The sequence below is a fragment of the Bombina bombina genome, chromosome 5 (assembly GCF_027579735.1).
Source record: "Bombina bombina isolate aBomBom1 chromosome 5, aBomBom1.pri, whole genome shotgun sequence".
NCBI classification, from domain to species: domain Eukaryota; kingdom Metazoa; phylum Chordata; class Amphibia; order Anura; family Bombinatoridae; genus Bombina; species Bombina bombina.
In genome coordinates this window covers 1,029,921,333-1,029,945,058 of record NC_069503.1, presented here as the reverse complement: position 1 = coordinate 1,029,945,058, position 23,726 = coordinate 1,029,921,333, and positions in this window count along the sequence as shown.

The following is a 23,726-nucleotide window of genomic DNA, read 5'->3' as shown; positions in this document are numbered from 1 at the left end:
GCCTCAGTTGGCTCTCACTGGATACAGCCACAGTCAGCTCACTGGATACAGCCTCAGTTAGCTCTCACTGGATACAGCCACAGTTAGCTCACTGAATACAGCCTCAGCTCCCACTGGATACAGCCACAGTCAGCTCACTGGATACAGCCACAGTCAGATCTTACTGGATACAGCCTTAGGTAGCTCTCACTGGATACAGCCACTGTCAGCTCGCTGGATACAGCCACAGTCAGATCTTACTGGATACAGCCTCAGGTAGCTCTCACTGGATACAGCCACAGTCAGCTCGCTGGATGCAGACTCAACTCTCACTGGATACAGCCACAGTCAGATCTCACTGGATACAGCCTCAGTTGGCTCTCACTGGATACAGCCACAGTCAGCTCACTGGATACAGCCTTAGTTAGCTCTCACTGGATCCAGCCATAGTCAGTTCACTGGATACAGCCTCAGTTAGCTCTCACTGGATCCAGCCATAGTCAGCTTTTACTGGATAAAGCCTCAGTTAGCTCTCCCTGGATACAGCTGTTTGGAGTAGGGTTTCTATTACTTTTGGTTGCTAGAAATGTATTGCAGAGGTTGTCAGCTTCTTAGTTTGTGCAACATGGAACACAGATTTTCCACCTTCAAGCAGATTTTAAAGGGATGGTATACATATACTTTCATATAACTGCATGTAATAGACACAACCACAAAGAAGAATATGCACAGATGATGATATAAAATTCCAGTATAAAAAACTTTTAAAAACTTACTTAGAAGCTCCCAGTTTAGCACTGTTGAAGAGGTTAGGCTTGGACACCCACTGAAGGGGGTTGGAAAAGAAGAACAGGCAAAAGACCCATGAGTCTGTAGATATCAATATACATCTAAAACTTTTGGGCTTGATTATGAGTCTTAAAATAAGCACAATGTTATTTAAAAATAAACAATACTATACATTTTTATAAAAACACTCTCAGATGGGTTATATAAATGGTTAATCTACAAAACATGTATGCAATCTCCCTTTAACTAAAGAGAAAAGAGGGTTTTCTCCTAAAAATATATCTGGGTATTTAAACATAGCAATTTGTTGCAAACGTATCTTCTTATTTCATTGTTCAGTGCCATGCAAGGAAGGTGAAAATAGTATTTTAAAAATGTAAAGTTTTAATAAATCCATACACCTAGATTACGAGTTTTGCTTTAGACTTTAAAAGCAGCGTCCCAACGCTGCTTTTTAATGCCCGCTGGTATTACGAGTCTTGAAGTTACAGGTGTACCGCTGACTTTTTTGGCCAGACTTGGAAATACCGCAAATCCACTTATGTAAATTGTGTATCCTATTTTTTCAATGGGACTTGCATAGCACTGGTATTACGAGTCTGACAAAAAGTGAGCGGTAGACCCTCTCCTGTCAAGACTGGTACCGCATTTTGAAGTCAGTAGTCAAGAGTTTTACACTACAACTCTGTAGCATAAAACTCTTAACTAAAGTGCTAAAAAGTAAACTAACACCCATAAACTACCTATTAACCCCTAAACCGCGGCCCTCCCACATCGCAAACACTAAAAGAAAATTTTTAACCCCTAATCTGCCGAACCGGACATCGCTGCCACTATAATAAATATATTAACCCCTAAACCGCTGCACTCCCGCCTTGCAAACATTAGTTAAGTATTATTAAACCCTAATCTGCCATGCCTAACATCGCCGACACCTACCTACATTTATTAACCCCTAATCTGCCGCCCCCAACGTCGCCGACACTATACTAAAGTTAACCCCTAAATCTAAGTCTAACCCTAACCCTAACCCCCTAATTTAAATATAATTTAAATAAATCTAAATAAAATTACTATAATTAACTAAATTATTCCTATTTAAAACTAAACACTTACCTATAAAATAAACCCTAAGCTAGCTACAATATAACTAATAGTTAAATTGTAGCTATCTTAGGGTTTATTTTTATTTTACAGGCAAGTTTGTATTTATTTTAACTAGGTAGAATATTTATTAAATAGTTATTAACTATTTAATAAACTACCTAGCTAAAATAAAGACAAATTTACCTGTAAAATAAAACCTAACCTAAGTTACACTAACACCTAACACTACACTATAATTAAATTAATTCCCTAAATTATTTACAATTAAATACAATTAAATAAAATTAGCTAAAGTACAAAACAAACCACTAAATTACAGAAAATAATAAACAAATTACAAGATTTTTAAACTAATTACACCTAATCTAATCCCCCTAACAAAATAAAAAAGCCCTCCCGAAATAAAAAAAAGCCCTAACCTACACTAAATGAAAAATATCCCTTAAAAGGGCCTTTTGCGGGGCAATGCCTCAAAGTAATCAGCTCTTTTACCAGTAAAAAAATTTACAAATCCCCCCAACATTAAAACCCACCACCCACACAACCAACCCTACTCTAAAACCCACCCAATACCCCCTTAAAAAACCTAACACTAACCCCTTGAAGATCACCTTACCGGGAGAAGTCTTCATCCAACCGGGCCAAACCCCTCAACGAAGCCGGGAGAAGCTTTCATCCAAGCCGGGCGAAGTGGTCCTCCAGACGCGCAGAAGTCTTCATCCAGACGGCATCTTCTATCTTCATTCATCCGGCGCGGAGCGGGTCCATCTTCAAGACATCCGACGTGGAGCATCCTCTTCTTTCCACGGTGACTGAAGAATTAAGGTACCTTTAAGTGACGTCATCCAAGATGGCGTCCCTTCAATTCCGATTGGCTGATAGAATTCTATCAGCCAATCGGAATTAAGGTAGAAAAATCCTATTGGCTGATGCAATCAGCCAATAGGATTGAGCTGGCATTCTATTAGCTGATTGGAACAGCCAATAGAATGCCAGCTCAATCCTATTGGCTGATTGCATCAGCCAATAGGATTTTTTCAACCTTAATTTCGATTGTCTGATAGAATTCTATCAGCCAATCAGAATCTAAGGGACGCCATCTTGGATGACGTCACTTAAAGGAACCTTCATTCTTCAAACTAGATACAATGTATTTATTAGTTATATTGTAGCTAACTTAGGGTTTATTTTATAGGCAAGTATTTAGTTTTAAATAGGAATAATTTAGTTAATTATAGTAAATTTATTTAGATTTATTTAAATTATATTTAAGTTAGGGGGTTAGGGTTAGACTTAGGTTTAGAGGTTAATATGTTTATTATAGTGGCAGTGACGTTGGGAGCAGTAGATTAGGGGTTAATTAGTGTAGGTAGGTTGCGGCGACATTGGGGGCGGCAGAGTAGGGGTTAATAAATATAATGTAGGTGTCGGCGATGTTGGGGACAGCAAATTAGGGGTTCATAAGTATAACCAAAAAAAGGGTGGGTATGTAATGAGCGCAGGGTGAAACCACCAAGCTCCTGAAAAATCCTATGAGTCCCTCACATAGGTCATAGCATTAAACAGAATTGAAGAAACAGGAGCGCTACAGCTAAAGGTGGATACAAAATTCACTAAGTGCAATAAATATTAAAGTGACTCCTAAGTGCTATATGTGAGTGTCTAAATATTAAATAAAAGGTATATACCTTCAATTAGGATAAAAATATTAAATGGAACAAATGATGATTAATAAATGAGAGAAATAATCGATGTTCAACCAGATATGCAGATAGTGGCTATTGCCAAAATTTAATTACACATATAAAACCAACATAATTAATAAACACTATAAAAATCTAAATAAAAACGGATGTCTCCGTTAACTAAAACATAGGTTGCCACCACATAAAAATCTGTGAAATCAAGCCTCTGGTCCGTTGGCTTAGTCTGTTCAATATCACATTGGAAATGCGAGGAAAAAGTTCGAGCAAGTAAATTTGTTTGCTAGCAAATGCAGGCTTACCCCCAGGCTGTATACACTCTGTGTCCTCCGTGAGTGAGATTACAGCCGTAGCAGGATGACGTCACTTATGTAGGCGCTGTCTCAGATCGGCCGTCTGATTGGGCCAATTATTTAGATTTTTATAGTGTTTATTAATTATGTTGGTTTTATATGTGTGATTAAATTTTGGCAATAGCCACTATCTGCATATCTGGTTGAACATCGATTATTTCTCTCATTTATTAATCATCATTTGTTCCATTTAATATTTTTATCCTAATTGAAGGTGTATACCTTTTATTTAATATTTAGACACTCACATATAGCACTTAGGAGTCACTTTAATATTTATTGCACTTAGCGAATTTTGTATCCACCTTTAGCTGTAGCGCTCCTGTTTCTTCAATTCTGTTCATAAGTATAATGTAGGTGGCAGTGGTGTCCGGAGCGGCAGGGGTTAATAATATAATGTAGGTGTCAGTGATGTTGGGGGCAGCAGATTAGGGGTTAATAAGTGTAAGATTAGGGGTGTTTAGACTCGGGGTTCATGTTAGGGTGTTAGGTGTAGACATAAATGTTATTTCCCCATAGGAATCAATGGGGCTGTGTTAGGAGCTAAACACTGCTTTTTTGCAGGTGTTAGACTTTTTTTCAGCCGGCTCTCCCCGTTGATTCCTATGGGGAAATTGTGCATGAGCACGTTATACCAGCTCACCGCTGACTTAAGCAGCGCTGGTATTGGAGTGCGGTAATGAGCAAAATTTTGCTCAACGCTCACTTCTTGCCTTTTAACGCCAGGTTTGTAAAAAGCAGAGTGGCAGCATATGGGGTGAGCTCCCTCTGATTTAAAGCTTAAAAGTACTATTTAACAACTAAAATAATTCAGAAAAGGGAAAACCTGATATATATAACATCAGGAAGTATCCTAGAACCGAGTTGGTGATAAACTGAGCAGGGGCGAAGGGTTTGCTGGTCCCCTCTTTAGTTCCACGGAATGTACCTAGTCGTCAAACAGTAAGAAACTGCTACAGCTCAATACTCCTAACCTTTAAGACCCCGGAGGGTCGGGGCTCTGCTCCGGGGCACTTCGTGAGAGCCTGCGATACCTTTTGGTGTGAGGATACCTGCGCTAAGACTGGCTTCTAACCTGCCGCAAATCCATCTGCAGCTGCGGATGAGGCGCCGAGTCTGAGAGACAGACTACGACCCAAGGCACCACACAGCTGCCGGTACAGCTGAGACTTAACCAGGAACACCTGAAATCTTGACCTCTGAACCTGCCGAAACACATCCTACCTTACTTCTGCTATCCGGAGGGTCGGGGCTCCGCTCCGGATCAGGCCGCAACCATCCTCTTGCTCTGACGGGAGGCGCAGGTGATACCTTGTGGTGAAGGAGCATAGTCCAGACTGGTCCTCCCTTCTGGTCGGCTGCTTGCCTGGATTGGCGGCCTGGATTTGCTGCTGGTCTTCTGCGGGGTCCTGATGAAGCCCTATAAATTCCAAAGTGCGCCATAGTCTCTGTTTTGGGCACGAATTTCCACCATCTTGGGGCCTACTTTCCCGGTCTTACTAAAGATCCTGCTAGCGGTCCAAGGAAGATCAAGCTAACCGGGTAAGAGCACCTTGTGCACACAAAGACACTTTCCCTGTCCGAACCCCACTACCCCATTAGCCGATAACATCAGGGCCAAACCTAACTTAATAGAAACCTAAGGCTTCCAACCAGCCCTAGTACAAACCGCAACACCGGCCTATGCACAAGGGATATATAGCCTATCATCTCTTACTAGTCCATTTGATGTCGGGCCATTTGCTATTATAACTGCCCATATCTAGGATCACCTATGTCCTTTCAGACTAACAATTCTGGATCCAGATCCTTGTTTCTGCCATTTGGGGGTGAAAGACACTAAGTATCTGTGACCTGTAGTCTTACTTAGGGAATAAAAAGGTCCCCCTTTCTTACCAAGGCTGACTCTTGGAGATACACAGTAGGAATCAGCCTAGAAGCGAGGCCTGCAAATCAGCTAATTTAATTCAGAGATTCCAAGCCTGGCCGGCAACTTATAAACAGAGGTATCCCGTTTTTGCATGCACAGCCATAGCTCTCCTTACCCTCCTACAAGCCTGAGGCCTTGCAGAGATTTATAGACTCACCCAACTCTTGTTTGCCTGCTACAGTCTCTCCACATAGATCTCCCCATTACCTGGACATAAAGGCGCATCCATTTGTTGTACTTCAGCAGCTGTGTTAATGGGATGAACATTAGCCTTATTTAAAGGGGACATTTTTCTGTCATTGTTGTAATTTGTTGCTGCTGCATCAGCTTGTGTTTCTCTGTTGCCTAGGCGAGGAGTGGAGTGTTTTATTTTGTTTATATGCACATCTGCATCACTCATGTATAACTGGCACATGCCACCCCCCTCATACTAGCCTCATACACCTAGGTGTCCCCCCACTTTGGCCCCAGTTACTCTTGCCCAGGTTGCCAATAGTTATTTGAAGTCCCCTAGGTTCAAAGAGAGAGCCAGTTTAGCTTTTCATCCCACTTATTTACTCTCTACCCCTCATCTTTATAAGTTACTTCAGAACTAGCCTACTGGTAATCTGGGTAATTTTTCCACCAATACTGCTCATAACTATATATTATTCAAAAGTTACTATGTGTACATGTCTAGGGTTTGGTAATTTGTGCTACTTGGCTTGCCTTATCCTATAAAGACTGCCTTAGAGTTAAATCATTATATGGTTTCCCCCATAGAGTTAGTCCAAGAGGTAAATTAGACAAGTGTACTTTTAAGAGATATCCCCTCAAGACTCTCCCTTTCCGGTCTAGCCAGTCTAGGCTGGTCACCTCCACTTTCCCTTTCCCCTTCCTTTGGGTCGTATCCTCTTTCCCCGAGTCGAGAGGAGGGAGGGGGGTTTTTGAACTCCAAGGTAACCCACTTTTCTATGATCTTTTTTGTATTTTGTATTCCTGCCATCTGCCTGTAAACCAAAAAGGTTAACCTCTGTTTTCTAGTCCCTCACCTCCCCGCTCCCGCCTGGCTTGTTCGGGTGGGTCACCTTCAATTCCCTTTTCCCTTCCTTCGGGTCTCATCCCCTTATTCCCTGAAGTGAGTGGTCAGTTTTGGTGTGTTGGATGTGAGTGACTAAACCTAACATGTGACAGTCATAAATTATATGACAATCAGCCCCGCTCTGCAGTTCTTAGAGTAATACTTGTCATATACATTTACTAACTTTCTTTTCAGCAGAATCGTATAGAAATTTGCAAATATACCTCAAGTACCTTTTCTTTGGGGGCCACTGCCAACACTTAGCCATAACAACATGCCACATTCAGGCATGAAGCTTCTTAAATCAACATCGAAATCCAAGAAGACAGTATACGACTATTTCACACAACAGTCCAAGGGCCCAGACATGGAACCCCAAAGGGAGTTGAGTGACCCTGACTCGCAAGATGAGGAGTCTCAATCTAGTTTTTAATCTGTGTCTGCCTCACAACACTACATTACTGAGAAAATGCTAACGAAATTGTTAGCCTCACAGACTAAATTCATTACACAGGAAATACAACGAAGTTCTGCAGAGCTCAAAAAAGAGATCTCTGAAATTGGAGAAAGAGTGGATGCTCTGGAACTAAAGCAAGATGACATAGTGGTGGAGCAATCTAACCTCCTAACTTATTCAGAAAGCCTGGCTGATCAAATCTCTCAGTTAGAACTCAAGTTGGCAGATGTAGAGGACAGATCCAGACGCAATAACATCAGATTCCGTGGAATTCCGGAGTCTGTAGCGCCAACCGAGCTGCAGGACTTTTTGAGGGAACTGTTTCATATTCTAATAGGCAACCCTGAAGGCTTAACCGATACCATGGAACGTGCACACAGGGCACTGCGCTCTAGAAACGTGGCTCCAGACAAACCGAGTTATGTTATAGTGTGCTTCCACAGTTTTCTGTATAAGGATAGACTAATCCAAGCAGCCTTCAAGAAGCCACCTCTCAGTGAGAAATTTAAAGACATACAGCTCCTCCCTGATCTCTCGGTTCACACCCTTCAACAAAGAAGGCACTACCAACCTGTCACTATCACCCTACAAAAAAACAACATTAAGTACAGATGGAGGTATCCAACTCGCCTCTTCATCACTAAGGACAATCAAACCTTTGTGACTGCAACCTTGGCCCAGGGCCTGGCTCTCCTTACCAACTGGGGACTTAGACCTGAACCTCCCCCCCAACGGGACCCTCCCTACCCTAAGTTGCACGCCTCTGCGCCTGAGTGGTCTGTCAATGATCACAGAGTAAAAAGGGCAAAACTGTCCCAACCCACAGTCACCTCTTGAACCTATGGGCCTTTACCTTTCAACTTTTATTTGGGTCTAACTTTGACCCCAATGCACAGTCACTCCTTGAACTTATGTTCTCATGTTTACTATATCTATATTTGCACTACATATTGTATCTGTTTTTGTTAAGTATGTTCTGCTGATTATTGTTACACTGTTCTAGACAAGCTCTATGTTACTTTTTTAATTTTAGTTTGTGTTTTAGTACATATACGTTGCAGAGCTGGGCTTTTGATGATGTTCTCAGCTCTGCGCACTTTAGCTTAATTACCTGAACTGCTCCGCCCCCACATAGAAGTCCACACCAGGACTCTCTGAGGTGGACTATTTCCACCGCATTTTTGGGTACTCTTTTTTTTGTGCCCTTCTATTTCCCCTCTTCTCCTCCCAATACTCTTCCCTTTACCCCCCTCGCTCACGACACAGTCTAAGTACATCATAGGGTTCTCTACCCTCATACTTTTCATCTGCTATGTCCACCATTAGACTACTGACACATAACGTTAGAGGCCTTAATTCTCCCCATAAACGTAGTCTTTTGCTTAGATCCCTAAAACACCATAACCCAGATGTCGTATTTCTGCAGGAGACCCATTGGCTGGACAAGGAGCCTCTCAGGCTCACCTCCAAGTCTTATACTCATATAGAAACTGCCTCTTTTGTTAAAAAAGCCAGGAGAGTAATAATACTATTACACAAGCGTCTTGCCTTGTGTAACAAGTCATCAGAGACCCTCAGGCAAGATATGTCATACTTATTTGTAAATTAATTCATGTTACTTACACCCTGGCGTCTATATATCTCCCGAACTCCAATCAGCCAAGATACCTTAAACACATCCTCCATGTCCTCTCCCAGGTCCAGCAGGGCAGGGCCCTCATTGCTGGGGACTTTAACATGGCTTGGGACCACACAATAGATAGAAGAACCATGTCTCAAAATATAACACCCTCCCCAGCCAAACAACTATCCATTAGATTCCGACAAATTATGTCAGCCTCAGGCCTTTATGACATTTGGAGAGCTCTACACCCACGTGACCATGACTATACCCACTTTTCACATCCCCACAAACAATACTCAAGACTAGACTACATTTTCTCCATGGTTGATACCCTTGACTTGGTTAAGAAGGCCAGAATATCCCTCTGTGTCTGGTCAGACCATGATCTAGTCCAGTCTGACATAACCTCCACTAACACTACTCGTATTAGACCCAAATGGCGGTTACCCCACCAGATTCTGGAAGACGTACCCTTTAGAGAGGAATTCCACAAAGACATTACTCACTTCATCCAAACTAATGATAATCTTTCTGTTAGAGACGACACTTTATGGGGAGCAGCCAAAGCTAAAATCAGAGGTCTCCTTATTACCAAACAAGCACACCTTAGAAAGCAGGCGGACCTCACCCTCTCACAAGCTCAGATTAAGTTGAGGCAACTAGAAGAACGCAATAGAATTACTGTCACTGCAAATACCACATCCCAAATTATCGCACTTAAGGACCACATCTCCCAGATTGAGCTACGTAGAACCCAGCTTAATCTTACCAAGCTTAAGCACTTATTCTACTATAAAAGTAATAAAGCCGATACTCTGCTAGCGAACAAAATTAGAAATAGGCTGGGGGCATCCCGAATTCACTCCATAAGGTCTTCAGGTTCCCTTCTTCAGATTCCGTCCCAGATAGGCGAGGCTTTCGCTGATTACTATGCCAAGCTCTATAATATAGCCACAGCAGAGTCGCCTAGGTCCACACCTCAGGATGTTCTGCAGACTTATCTGGAGACTTTGTCGCTCCCCACACTAGCCTCGGAACAACGAGACATCTTAAGCTCCCCTTTCTCCCTCCCAGAAATATTGAGAGTTATCAAGAACGCGAAGTCCTTCAAGTCCCCTGGCCCAGATGGCTACCCGGTCCATTTCTATAAGGTCTATGCACAAGAGCTTGCCCCCTTACTATTAAAGTTTTATAATTTAGCTAAAAAAGAAGGCTGCTTTCAGAGGGAATTTTTAGAAGCTAATATTGTCACCATTCTAAAACCTGACAAGGACCCATCCTCTTGCGCGAGCTATAGGCCTATCTCCTTGATAAATACTGACATTAAGTTCTACTCAAAGATATTAGCTAACCGTCTCGCCAACCTGTTACCTTCCCTGATTGACCCAGATCAGGTGGGATTTGTCCCTCAACGAGAGGGCCCAGACAATACGAGGTGACTCATTAATATCCTCACTCTTGCCTTGCGACTCCGAAAGCCACTCGCGGTCATCTCTCTTGATGCCGAGAAGGCTTTCAACCGTGTAAGATGGCAATATCTTTGGGCGGCCCTTGAGAGATTTCACCTCCCTACTGACTTCATAACGGCCATTCAGGCCCTCTATTCGACTCCCACTGCTTCTGTGAGTGGTCTAGGCTTTCACTCCCCTCTCTTCTCCATCACAAACGACACCAGACAGGGGTGTCCCCTCTCACCACTCCTGTTTGCCCTCTATATCGAGCCTCTTGCAGAGCAAATAAGAGCTGATCCCAAAATCAAGGGTGTCACCCTGCCGGGTACCTCACACAAGATAGCACTATTTGCCGACGACGTCACCCTTTTTTCGTCGCATACTGAGCATAGTATCCCCAGACTTCTAGATATACTTACCACCTTTGGCGCCCACTCTTACTACAAACTGAATTTATCAAAAACTCAAGTGTATGCACAAGGATTTACAAGTGCACAATTAGCTCCCCTCACTAAAAGTTTTAATTTTACATGGACAGACCAATCTGTCCTACAGTTAGGTGTCCGACTCTCTAGCAGCCTTCCTCAAATAATTAAAGATAATTATCTCCCACTCTTAACTTCACTTTGCTCCTTGCGAAAAGACTGGAATCTTCAGCATGTATCCTGGCTTGGTAGGATCACGGCATTGAAAATGTCGTTCCTCCCCAGGCTGACTTACTTATTCCGCTGCCTACCCATTAAAATACCGAAACATTTACTTCTCCAATTTCAGAGCGGGTTTACCAAATTTATCTGGATGGGTAAACCGCCTAGAGTCGTGCACAGAGTACTTCAACTCCCTAAATCCTCAGGTGGCATAGCTTCACCGTTGGTGGTCCGGTACTATGAAGGTGCAATGCTTACCCATGTATCCCAATGGTCTTCAACTCCCCGGGACTCCTTCAAACAACTGTCCCAAATTAGTGGAGATATCCAGGTGCCTCCGTACTTATCTTTTGAATTTCACAGGATTAAGAGTTTTCTAAGCAGCTGGGGTTTTAAACCCAATCTTGCTAGGCCACTAACCCTTTGGGAGTCCACCTGGGCCAGGGGAAATAGGTTATGTAGGCCCCTCTCTCTTCATTATGTGCTACTAGGTGGCACACAATGTCCGGAAACACCTGCCCATCTGTCCCATTGGGAAACACTGATAGGGAAGCACATTACTCCTGAGGAATGGGAGCGAGCCTTCTCTTTGAACCAGAAGGCTATTCATTGCACAACGTTGTACGAGACCTATTTCAAACTTATCTCTCACTGATATTATGTGCCCACTAGGCTAGCGAAAATCTTCCCGAGTGCGTCCCCTGAGTGCTGGCGAAACTGTGGCCACAGAGGCAATGCTCACCATATTTGGTGGGAGTGTCCTGTGATTCAACCTTTATGGCGAAAATGCTTTACAGTTCTACAGAGTATTGGCATCCTGCTCCCCATGCTGTTTACCTCAGCTCTCCTCCACCTAAATTTACATTCCCTACCTAAACACCACGCATATATCTGTATTTACTTGTTTATGACTATCAAATACTCCATAGCATGTTCATGGAAAAAGGAACTACCTCCCAGTTGGTCTGCAGTTTGTAATAATATGGCTTATACATATATACCATGGAAAAGGATATCTTTTATAAATTAAATAAATCTGATCTGTTCGAGCTGGTCTGGGCAGATTGGAAAGTGCTTCACAACACAGACTGGAAACCCAACGCAGTTGCCCATGATGCTAATTGACTGTTCCCTCGCCACGCCTACTACTCATATATCACGACTTTGACCAACCCTCTTTCCCCCCAGTCCCCCCCCTCAACCCCACTTCCCTACTACCCCTTACTTACATAAGAATATGTGATACTTAGAGGGCATGATGCCCTCCTCCTGCTCTCAAGCTTTTCACTCATGTTTTAAGGATTAATAAGACAAGTTCAGACTCTGCATTTTTCATTTTGTTGAATTGTTTCTTTAATTCTGATGTAGTTGAATGTATCTTATACCTTTAAAATTTGCCTTGACGAATTGGAGCTGCGTCTCCTCCATATGTGAACATTCATCTCATTATTTTTCAATAAAAATATTTTTAAAAAAAAACAAAAACCTGTAATACTAGTGCTGTATGTAAGTGAGCGGTGAGCATAAACTGCTTGTTAGCACCGCATAGCCTCTAACGCAAAACTCGTAATCTAGCCAATAGTTTTTAAACATAATGGAGCATCGCAAGTTTTTCTTTTTGCATAAAAAAAATAAATTCCTACATGACATTTTTTTAAATCTATAAAATCCTAAAATGTGGTTTTAGTTTGAGTGTTTTTAAATGCTAAAAATCTGGGGCTTATTTACAATTGTAGTACAAAGTTCTGAAGTGCAGAAACTAAAATAATATATTTATTCCACAGATGTGGAGGGAATATAAAAAACGTCTTCTGATATTTAAAGAGACATGAAACCCAAATCTATTCTTTCATGATTCAGATAGAGCATTTCATTTAAACAACTTTACAATTTACTTCTATTATCAAATTTGCTTCATTCTGTTGGTATCCCTTGTTGAGCAATGCATTACTGGGAGCTAGCAGAACACATTGAGTGTGATAATAACAAGAGTCATATATGTGCAGCCACCATCAATCAGCAGTTGGCTTCTAGAACTGTATTGCTGTTCCTGAGCCTACCTAGGCATGTTTCTCAATAAAGGATACCAAAAAAAAACAAAAGTAAATTTGATAATACAAGTAAAATGAAAAGGTATTTAAAATTGCATGCTGTGGGGCGATTTATCAAGGGCTGAATGACCCCTGATGCCCCTGTTTCAAACAGCAGATAAGAAGCAGCGGTGTTAAGATTGCTGCTCCTTAACTCGTCCGCCATCTCTGAGGCGGCGTACAGCAATCAACCCGATCAGATATGATCAGGTTGATTGACACCTCCCGCTAGCGGCCAATTGGCTGCAAATCTGCAGGGGATTGCACAAGCAGTTCACCAGAACTGCTTGTGCAATGTTAAATGCCGACAGCATGTTGGGCAGACATGATTCACTACAGCGAATCATGTCCACCCGCCATTTGGTAAATCGGCACCTATATCTGAATCATGATTTTTTTTTTAGGTTACATATCCCTTTAAGAGCAGCAGTTATGGTCTTGTGCTCCAAATGTATAAAAAAAAGAGCTGCCTTTCATAGCACATTTGTTTATTTTTGTTGGGGGGATCAGCACAGAAGGCCCAGAAACTATATATATTAAGGAAATGGGGCGCTATTTATTAAGCAGCAGATGCTGCTTTGGAGCCCCTTCGTTTTCAGGCTCCTTAACCTGTCCGCCACCTTTTAAATCATCTCTATACGATGTGATCGACATGATTGAAAGCCCCTGCTAGCGGTTGATTGGTCGCCAGTGAGCAGGGGGTGGAATTGCACAAGCATCTCACTAGAAATGCTTGTGCAATGTTAAATGCCAACAGCGTATGCGGTCGGCATTTAGCAAGGTGGAGCGGACATGATTAGCGACAGCAAATCATGTCCGCTCGACTATTAATAAATCTACCCCTTAGACTGTTTCCAGTATCAATGAGTTGAATATTTTTGTCCAAAAAGTTAGAGAATTGTCATGGATATTAAGTACTTTTAATGTTTGGGAACACTTTAGCTTTATGTAGATAAATCATGTGCCGGAGCAAATTAATGAATTATATTTGTTTTTGTTTAATCGTATTAAATTTTATTTAAAGGGACAGTCTAGGCCAAAATAAACTTTCATGATTCAGATAGGGCATATAATTTTAAACAATTTTCCAATTTACTTTTATCACCAATTTTGCTTTGTTCTCTTGGTATTCTTAGTTGAAAGCTTAACCTAGGAGGTTCATATGCTAATTTCTTAGACCTTGAAGGGCACCTCTTTTCAGAAGGCATTTTAACAGTTTTTCACCACTATAGGGTGTTAGTTCATGTGTTTCATATAGATAACACTATGCTCATGCACGCAAAGTTATCTGGGATCAGCACTGATTGGCTAAACTGCAAGTCTGTCAAAATAACTGAAATAAAGGGGCAGTTTGCAGAGGCTTAGATACAAGATAATCACAGAGGTAAAAAGTATATTAATATAACTATGTTGGTTATGCAAAACTGGGGAATGGGTAATAAAGGGATTATCTATCTTTTAAAACAATAACAATTCTGGTGTAGGCTGTCCCTTTAATTATCTAAATAGTTCCTCTTAATTTATTACATTTTTAACAGATTAGAACTGTGATCATCATAAATGTCTTTATGTCAAGGTCTATTGAAAATTGTTTAAATGTTAAAGCAACAGTAAAGCCAAAATGAACCCATCATGATTCAGACAGCGTGAAATTTTAAATAACTTTCCATTTTATTTCTATTACCAAATTTGCTTTATTCAATTGGTATACTTTATTGAAGACCATTCTAAGGTAGGTACAGTAGCAGCAAAGCAGCACTAGATGCTACCTGGGGATTGGTGGATACCCATATATGCCTCTTGTCATTGGCTCACCATTGTGTTTAGTTGGCTCAGACCAGTGCATTGCTTCTCCTAAAGTTTACTCTTCTACAATATATACCAAGAGAATGAAGCCGCACATTGATAAATATCGACAGCATTTATCATTGCTGTTGGCATTTATCATTGCACAAGCATTTCTAGTGAAATGCTTGTGCAATACCACCCCCTGCAGATTACGACCGCTGCTTCTTAACTCCTGTTTCCAGCAATCTGGAAATTACGGGGCTAGATTGCAGCATCCACTGCTTGTTAAAAAAATGTTCTCAAAACACATCAAAAGCATATTGTAATTGTGTAAAATGTTAACACCAATGTGTATAATATCAACAATAAAGGGACTGAAATAATTTATAAAGTGATAATAATAATACACTATTCACCAGATTAAATAATTAAAAGACAAATTGTCTTTAAACAGTCTGATGGGATGTTTGACTCCAAACTGAGTAGTCACAGACACAGAAGATCTTCTTACTATCACAGGACCTCAAACAGAGAGAGAGAGAGAGAGAGAGAGAGAGAGAGAGAGAGAGAGAGAGAGAAACATCCATAAGTAAGTAAATAATACACCAGTGAACAGCGCTCAATAACAAGGAAAACCCAAGTATAATAAAAACAATTCCACTTTATTGTCACATATGTGTATAAATTTTTTTTTAAAGCCACTATGGGGTCAAGGTAACTCTTAGAACACACACTGTATGCCGGGTACAGCAAAATACAAGGTACAAAAGTTTAGTGTTTGTATATAAGCCTTGATTCAGTAGCAGTGTCCTTACAGGAAAAGAGTTCGCCACTCCTCTTGACTTAATGGCGTTGAAAGTCTGACATACGTTTCGCCTTCTGGCTTTATCAGTCAAACTCTTCATCAGACCATTTAAGACAATTTGTTTGTCTTTTTATTATTTACAAAACATTTAAAAAACATATGTAAATAAACTATTACACCCATATATATTATTTATTTAATAAAAATACCAATGATATATCAATAAAAATGTTTTATAAGGGTTAAAAGGGATATGGTGTTTGATTGGAAAGGACTATTATGTATGTATGTATGTATATATATATATATATATATATATATATATATATATATATATATATATATATATATGTATGTATATATATATATATATATATATATATATATACTGTATATATATAAAGCAAAGAGAAGGTACAGCACTGTTGAAACAAAATTCAAAACACTTTTGCTGAGTGCATGAGAACTATCAGGGTCCTGCAACCTCCATTCTTTATTCACTTAAAAAACATAGCAAAGTCCCAGCACTGTTTCATCAAGGTAAGTCCTTCATTTAAGAGAAAAAGGAAGACCACAAACAGCTACGTTTCGGGCCTACATAACCCTTAGTCATGAGCATGACTAAGGGCTATGTAGGCCTGAAACTCAGCTGTTTGTTTTATTCCTTTTTCACTTAAATAAAGGACTTACCTTGATGAAACAGTGCTGGGACTTTTCTATGTTTATGAAGTGTGTATATATATATATATATATATATATACACACATACAGTGTGTGTATATGTGTAAATATGTATGTGCACATATACATACATATATGCACATACTGTATATACACATGTATGGACATATATAAACACTTTTGAGCCCTTTCCAGTCAAATACCTTGAAACATGCAATATAATTTGTAATCAATTGTTTATGTTTTAATGTATTTTAAATAGAAATACTTTCCATTCCATTGTTGTTCACATAGAAAAATGTTTTTCTTTATATATATATATATATATATATATATATATATATATATATAAACATAATTTATACTTACCTGATCAATTCTTTCCTTTCCTGGCATGGAGAGTCCACAAATCCATACAATTACTAGTTGGAATTCCTGGTGAAGGCAAAGAACACCCCAGCAAAGCTTCAAGTATCCTCCCACTACCCATAATCCCCAGTCATTCAGCCGACGAATTCTAGAATAAGAAGAAGACACAAAGGGTATAGAGGTACCTGAGGTTTAGAAAAATGACAAAAAGCCGTCTTAAAATTAAGGGTGGATCATGGTCTCTCCATGCCAGGAAAGAAAAGAATTTATTATGTAAGTATAAATTATGTTTTATTTCCAATGGCATGGAGAGTCCACAAATCCATTCAATTACTAGTGGGAACCAATACCAAAGCTAGAGTCCACAGAAAGGAAGGGAGGGATACACAAGACAGGCAAACCTAAACAGAAGGCACCACTGCTTGAATAACTTTCCTCCCAAAAGAAGCCTCAGCTGAGGCAAAAACATAAAATTTGGAAAATTTGGAAAAAGTATGCAATGATGACCAAGTGGCCGCCTTGCAAATCTGTTCCATAGAATCATAATTTTTAAAGGCCAAAGAGGAAGCGACAGCCCTAGTGGAGTGAGCTTTAATTTTCTCTGGAGGCTGCTGTCCAGCTGTCTCATAAGCCAATCAAATAACACTTCTCAACCAGAAGGAGAGAGTAGACGAAGTGGCCTTCTGACCCCTCTGTTTATCTGAAAAGACAACAAAAAGAGCAGAAGATTGACAAAAAACTTCCATAGTCTGTAAATAGAACCATAAAGCAGGCACAACATCCAGATTGTGTAATAACCGCTCCATCTTAGAGGATGGATTAGGACAAAATTTCATGGTTAATATTGTGTTCCAAGACCATCTTAGGTAGAAATCTTAATTTAGTACGGAGAACCACCTTATCCGCATAAAGAATAAGATAAGGAGAATCACACTGTAGAGCCAAAAGCTCAGAAATTCTAGGGGCAGAGGAAATTGCCAGCAGAAACAAAACCTTATAGGACAATAACTCAATATCAACAGAATGCATAGGCTCAAATGGAGCCTGCTTCAGAACTTTAAGAACCAGATTAAGACTCCAAGGAGGAGCAATTGACCTAAACACAGGCCTGGTTCTAACCAAAGCCTGGACAAAAGATTGAGCATCTGGCAAAATTGCCAGACGATTCTGCAGAAGAATCGACAGAGCCAAAATCTGACCCTTTAGGGTACTGACTGATAAACCCTTCTCCAGGCCCTCCTGAAGAAAGGACAGAATACGGGGAATTCTCACCTGACTCCAAGAAAAAAAACCAAGATCTGCACCAATGAAGGTATTTACGCCATACCTTATAATAAATCTTGTGAGTAACAGGCTTACAAGCCTGAATCATAGACTCAATAAATTTCACAGAAAAACCTTGTCTGGACAAGACTAAGCTTTCAATCTCCAAGCAGTCAGCTTCAGACAAACTAAGTTTCGATGGAGGAAGGGACCCTGAAGTAGAAGATCGTTCCTTAGAGGCAATTTCCACGGGGGAAATGACACCATCCTCACTAGGTCTGCAAACCAAGTTCTGCGAGGCCATGCTGGAGCTATTAGAATCACAGAAGCCTGCTCCTGTTTGATAGACCTATCACCCGAGGAAGGAGGGCAACCGGAGGAAAATTAGACTGAAATCCCATGGCACTGCCAGGGCGTCTACCAGAGCTGCTTGATGATCTCTTGATCTTGCTCCGTATCTTGGAAGCTTGGAGTTTAGATGAGATGCCTTCAGATCCAGCTCCGGAACTCCCCACTTAAGGGTTAGCTTTGAGAAAACTTCCAGATAGAGAGCCCATTCCCCTGAATGAAATGTCTGCCTGCTCAGATAATCCGCTTCCCAGTTGTCAAACCCCTAAGATATGAATGGCAGAGAGATGACAATTGTAAAACTCTGCCCACTGAAGAATTCGAGTACCCTCCTTAATAGCTAACAAGCTCCGAGTTCATCCTTGGTACTTGATATACGTCATCAAAGTGATGTTGTCCGATTGAAATCTGATAAACCAGACTAAACTCAGTTGAGGCCAAGCTGATAGAGCATTAAGAATCACTCTTAATTCTATGATATTTATAGGGTGGGCAGGTTCCTCCTGAGTCCAAAGTCCTTGAGTTCTTAGGGACCCCAGTGGTCACAATCTCCCAAGAAGGTCTCAGGAAACAAATGCCCTGAGACAAATGGTCCTAGGATATCTACCAAGACAGAGACATCCTTGTCTGAGAGTCTAAAACTATCCTCTGAGAGAGATTTGAATGGTTTCCATTCCATTGATTGAGCATACATAACTGTAGAGGTTTTAGATGGAAGTGAGCAAACTGAATAATGTCATGGATACCACCATGAGACCAATTACTTCCATGCATACAGCCACCAATGGATGAACAGAGGACTGAAGGGAACGACAGGCCTCCAGAAGCTTGAATTTTCTGACCTCCGTCAAAAAATCTTTATAGATACTGAGTCTATGATTGTCCCCAGAAAACATACCCTGGTACTTGGCACCAAGGAACTTTTCCCTCGATTCACCTTCCACCCATGAGAGCGGAGAATAGCTAACAGAGAATCTGTATCGGATCTTGCTAACTGAAAAGATGGCGCCTGAACCAAGATATTTTGTAGGTAAGGAGCCACCGCAATCCCTAGAGATCTGGCCACAGCCAAAAGAGCCCTAGAACCTTTGTAAAGATTTAAGGAGCAGTGGCAAGGCCAAAAAGGTAGGTCTACAAATTAGAAATGTTGATAAAAAAAAATGATCCTCAGGAACTTGAAATGTTCCCTGTGGATAGGCACATGAAGATACACATCCTTTAGGTCTATAGTGGTCATAAACTGACCCTCCTGAACTAGAGGGAGAAAAGAATGAATAGTCTCCATTTTGAAGGACAGGACCTTGAGAAACTTGTTGAGAGACTTGAGGTCTAGAATGGGTCAAAAATGTCCCTCCTTTTTGGGAATTACAAAAAGATTTGAATAAAATTCCTGATCCTGTTCTGCTAGAGGAACTGGGATAATCACTCCCAGAGAGGACAAATTTCTTACGCAGTTTAAGAAGGCCTCTCTCTTTACCTGGTTTACAGATTGGGGCCTATGTATCAAGCCATCTACTTAGCTGCATTTGCTGGCCCAATACGCTCGACAAATGCCTGGTCCTTTAAATGACGTCATCCAAGATGGCGTCCCTCGAATTTCGATTGGCTGATAGGATTTCAATCCGATCAGCCAGTCGGATTGAACTTCAATCTGATTGGCTGATTGCATCAGCCAATCAGATTTTTCCTACCTTAATTCCGATTGGCTGATAGAATCCTATCGGATTTCAAGAGACGCCATCTTGGATGACGTCATTTAAAGGACCAGGCATTCGTCGTTAGTCCATCGGCCAGGAAGGATGCTCCGCGCCGGAGGTCTTGAGGATGGAGCCGCTCCTTGTCTGATGGATGAAGATAGAAGATGCCGCTTGGATGAAGATGTCTTCCAGTCCGGATGTCCTCTTCTGCCCGGATAGGATGAAGACTTCTGCCGGTCTGGATGTCCTCTTTGGCCCCATCGGATGAAGACTTTGGCCCGGCTGGGTGAAGACGGCTCAAGGTAGGATTATCTTCAGGGGGTTAGTGTTAGGTTTATTGAAGGGAGGTTTGGGTGGGTTAGAGTAGGGGTATGTGGGTGGTGGGTTTTAATGTTGGGGGGTTTTATTTTTGTTTACAGGTAAAAGAGCTGATTACTTTGGGGCAATGCCCTGCAAAAAGCCCTTTTAAGGGCTGGTAAAAAAGCTGGTTACTTGGTAATTTAGAATAGGGTAGGGCATTTTTTTATTTTGGGGGGCTTTATTATTTTATTAGGGGGCTTAGATTAGGTTGTAATTAGTTTAAAGTTCTTGTAATATTTTTTTTATTTTCTGTAATTTAGTGTTTTTGTTTTTTTTTTGTTTAGTTTATTTAATTTAATTTAATTTTAGGTCATTGTAGGTAATTTATTTAATTTATTTAATGATAGTGTAGTGTTAGGTTTAATTGCAACTTAGGTTAGGATTTATTTTACAGGTAATTTTGTAATTATTTTTAATAGGTAGCTATTAAATAGTTAATAACTATTTAATAACTATTGTACCTAGTTAAAATAAATACAAAGTTGCCTGTAAAATAAAATTATTAGTTTTATTGTAGCTATATTAGGTTTTATTTTATAGGTAAGTATTTAGTTTTAAATAGGAATAATTTAGTTAATAATAGGAATTTTTATTTAGATTTATTAAAATAATATTTCAGTTAGGGGGGGTCAGGATTAGTGTTAGACTTAGATTTAGGGGTTAATAAGTTTAATATAGGTGGCGGCAGTATAGGGGGGCAGGATAGGGGTTAATAAGTTTAATATAGGTGGCGGCGGGGTCTGGGAGCGACGGTTTAGGGGTTAAACAATTAATTTAGTTGCGGCGGGGTCCGGGATCCGCAGGATAGGGGTTAATTAGTTTATGTAGGTGGCGGTGGTATAGGGGGTGGCAGATTAGGGGTTAATATGTATAATGTAGGTGGCGACGGGGTCTAGGAGCGGCATTTAAAGGACCAGGCATTCGTCGTTAGTCCATCGGCCAGGAAGGATGCTCCGCGCCGGAGGTCTTGAGGATGGAGCCGCTCCTCGTCTGATGGATGAAGATAGAAGATGCCGCTTGGATGAAGATGTCTTCCAGTCCGGATGTCCTCTTCTGCCCGGATAGGATGAAGACTTCTGCCGGTCTGGATGTCCTCTTTGGCCCCATCGGATGAAGACTTTGGCCCGGCTGGGTGAAGATGGCTCAAGGTAGGATTATCTTCAGGGGGTTAGTGTTAGGTTTATTGAAGGGAGGTTTGGGTGGGTTAGAGTAGGGGTATGTGGGTGGTGGGTTTTAATGTTGGGGGGGTTTTATTTTTTTTTACAGGTAAAAGAGCTGATTACTTTGAGGCAATGCCCCGCAAAAAGCCCTTTTAAGGGCTGGTAAAAAAGCTGGTTACTTGGTAATTTAGAATAAGGTAGGGCATTTTTTTATTTTGGGGGGCTTTATTATTTTATTAGGGGGCTTAGATTAGGTTGTAATTAGTTTAAAGTTCTTGTAATATTTTTTTATTTTCTGTAATTTAGTGTTTTGTTTTTTTTTTTGTTTAGTTTATTTAATTTAATTTAATTTTAGGTCATTGTAGGTAATTTATTTAATTTATTTAATGATAGTGTTGTGTTAGGTTTAATTGCAACTTAGGTTAGGATTTATTTTACAGGTAATTTTGTAATTATTTTTAATAGGTAGCTATTAAATAGTTAATAACTATTTAATAACTATTGTACCTAGTTAAAATAAATACAAAGTTGCCTGTAAAATAAAATTATTAGTTTTATTGTAGCTATATTAGGTTTTATTTTATAGTTAAGTATTTAGTTTTAAATAGGAATAATTTAGTTAATAATAGGAATTTTTATTTAGATTTATTAAAATAATATTTCAGTTAGGGGGGGTTAGGATTAGTGTTAGACTTACATTTAGGGGTTAATAAGTTTAATATAGGTGGCGGAAGTATAGGGGGGCAGGATAGGGGTTAATAAGTTTAATATAGGTGGCGGCGGGGTCCGGGAGCGACGGTTTAGGGGTTAAACAATTAATTTAGTTGCGGCGGGGTCCGGGATCCGCAGGATAGGGGTTAATTAGTTTATGTAGGTGGCGGTGGTATAGGGGGTGGCAGATTAGGGGTTAATATGTATAATGTAGGTGGCGACGGGGTCTAGGAGCGGCGGTTTAGGGGTTAACATGTTTATTATAGTTGCGGTGGGGTCCAGGAGCGGCGGTTTAGGGGGTAATAAATTTAATTAGCTGCGGCGGTGTAGGGGGGGCAGATTAGGGGTGTTTAGACTCGGGGTACATGGTAGGGTGTTAGGTGCAGACACTTCCCATAGGAATCAATAGGATATTGGGCAGCAGCAAACATGAGCTTTCGCTATGGTTAGACTCCCATTGATTCCTATGGGATCCGCCGCCTCCAGGGCGGCGGATTGAAATTCAGGTACGCTGGCCCGGAATAGTGGCGAGCATACCTGCTAGTAGTTTAATAACTACCAAAAGTAGTCATATTGTGCCGAACTTGCATTCGGAACATCTGTAGTGACGTAACCATCGATCTGTGTTGGACTGAGTCCAGCGGATCGAAGCTTAAGTCACTATATTCTACTTTTGCCGGGCAGTAGGGGTTGATAACTAAGGCGAATCAGCCTCGCCACAAATACGCTGCAGAATTCCAGCATATTTGCGGTTGACAGCTTGATAACTAGAGGCCATAGTCTTGATAATAGGAATCTGCCCCTAGGGGGACAAGATTTGAATCCTATCCTGTATCCCTGGGAGACTACATCCACTGCCAATGATCTGATAAGTCGAGAATCCAAGCCTGCTGAAAAAAGGAAAACATGCCGCCTACCTGATCAAGAAGTGGATCGGGGACGGCCACTTCATGCTGACTTAGCCTCAGTGGAAGGCTTTCTGGATTGCTTACCCTTGTTCCAGGGCTGGCTAGCTCTCCAAGAAGTCTTCGCTTGCTCAGATTTAGAAGACGAGGAAGATCTCTGTCCCTTGAAGTTACGAAATAAATGAAAATTAGAAGTCTGATGACCCTTGGCTCTATTTTTCTTATCCTGTGGTAAAAAAACTCCCTTTTCACCAGTAACCATGGAAATGATCTCTGCCAGACCAGGACCAAAAAAGTTTTACCCTTAAAAGGTAGAGACAGAAGCTTAGATTTAGAAGTCACATCCGCAAACCAAGACTTTAACCAAAGGGCTCTGCGGGCTACTATTGCAAAACTAGAAATCTTGGCTCACAGCCTAACAACTTGCATACTGGCATCACAGATAAACA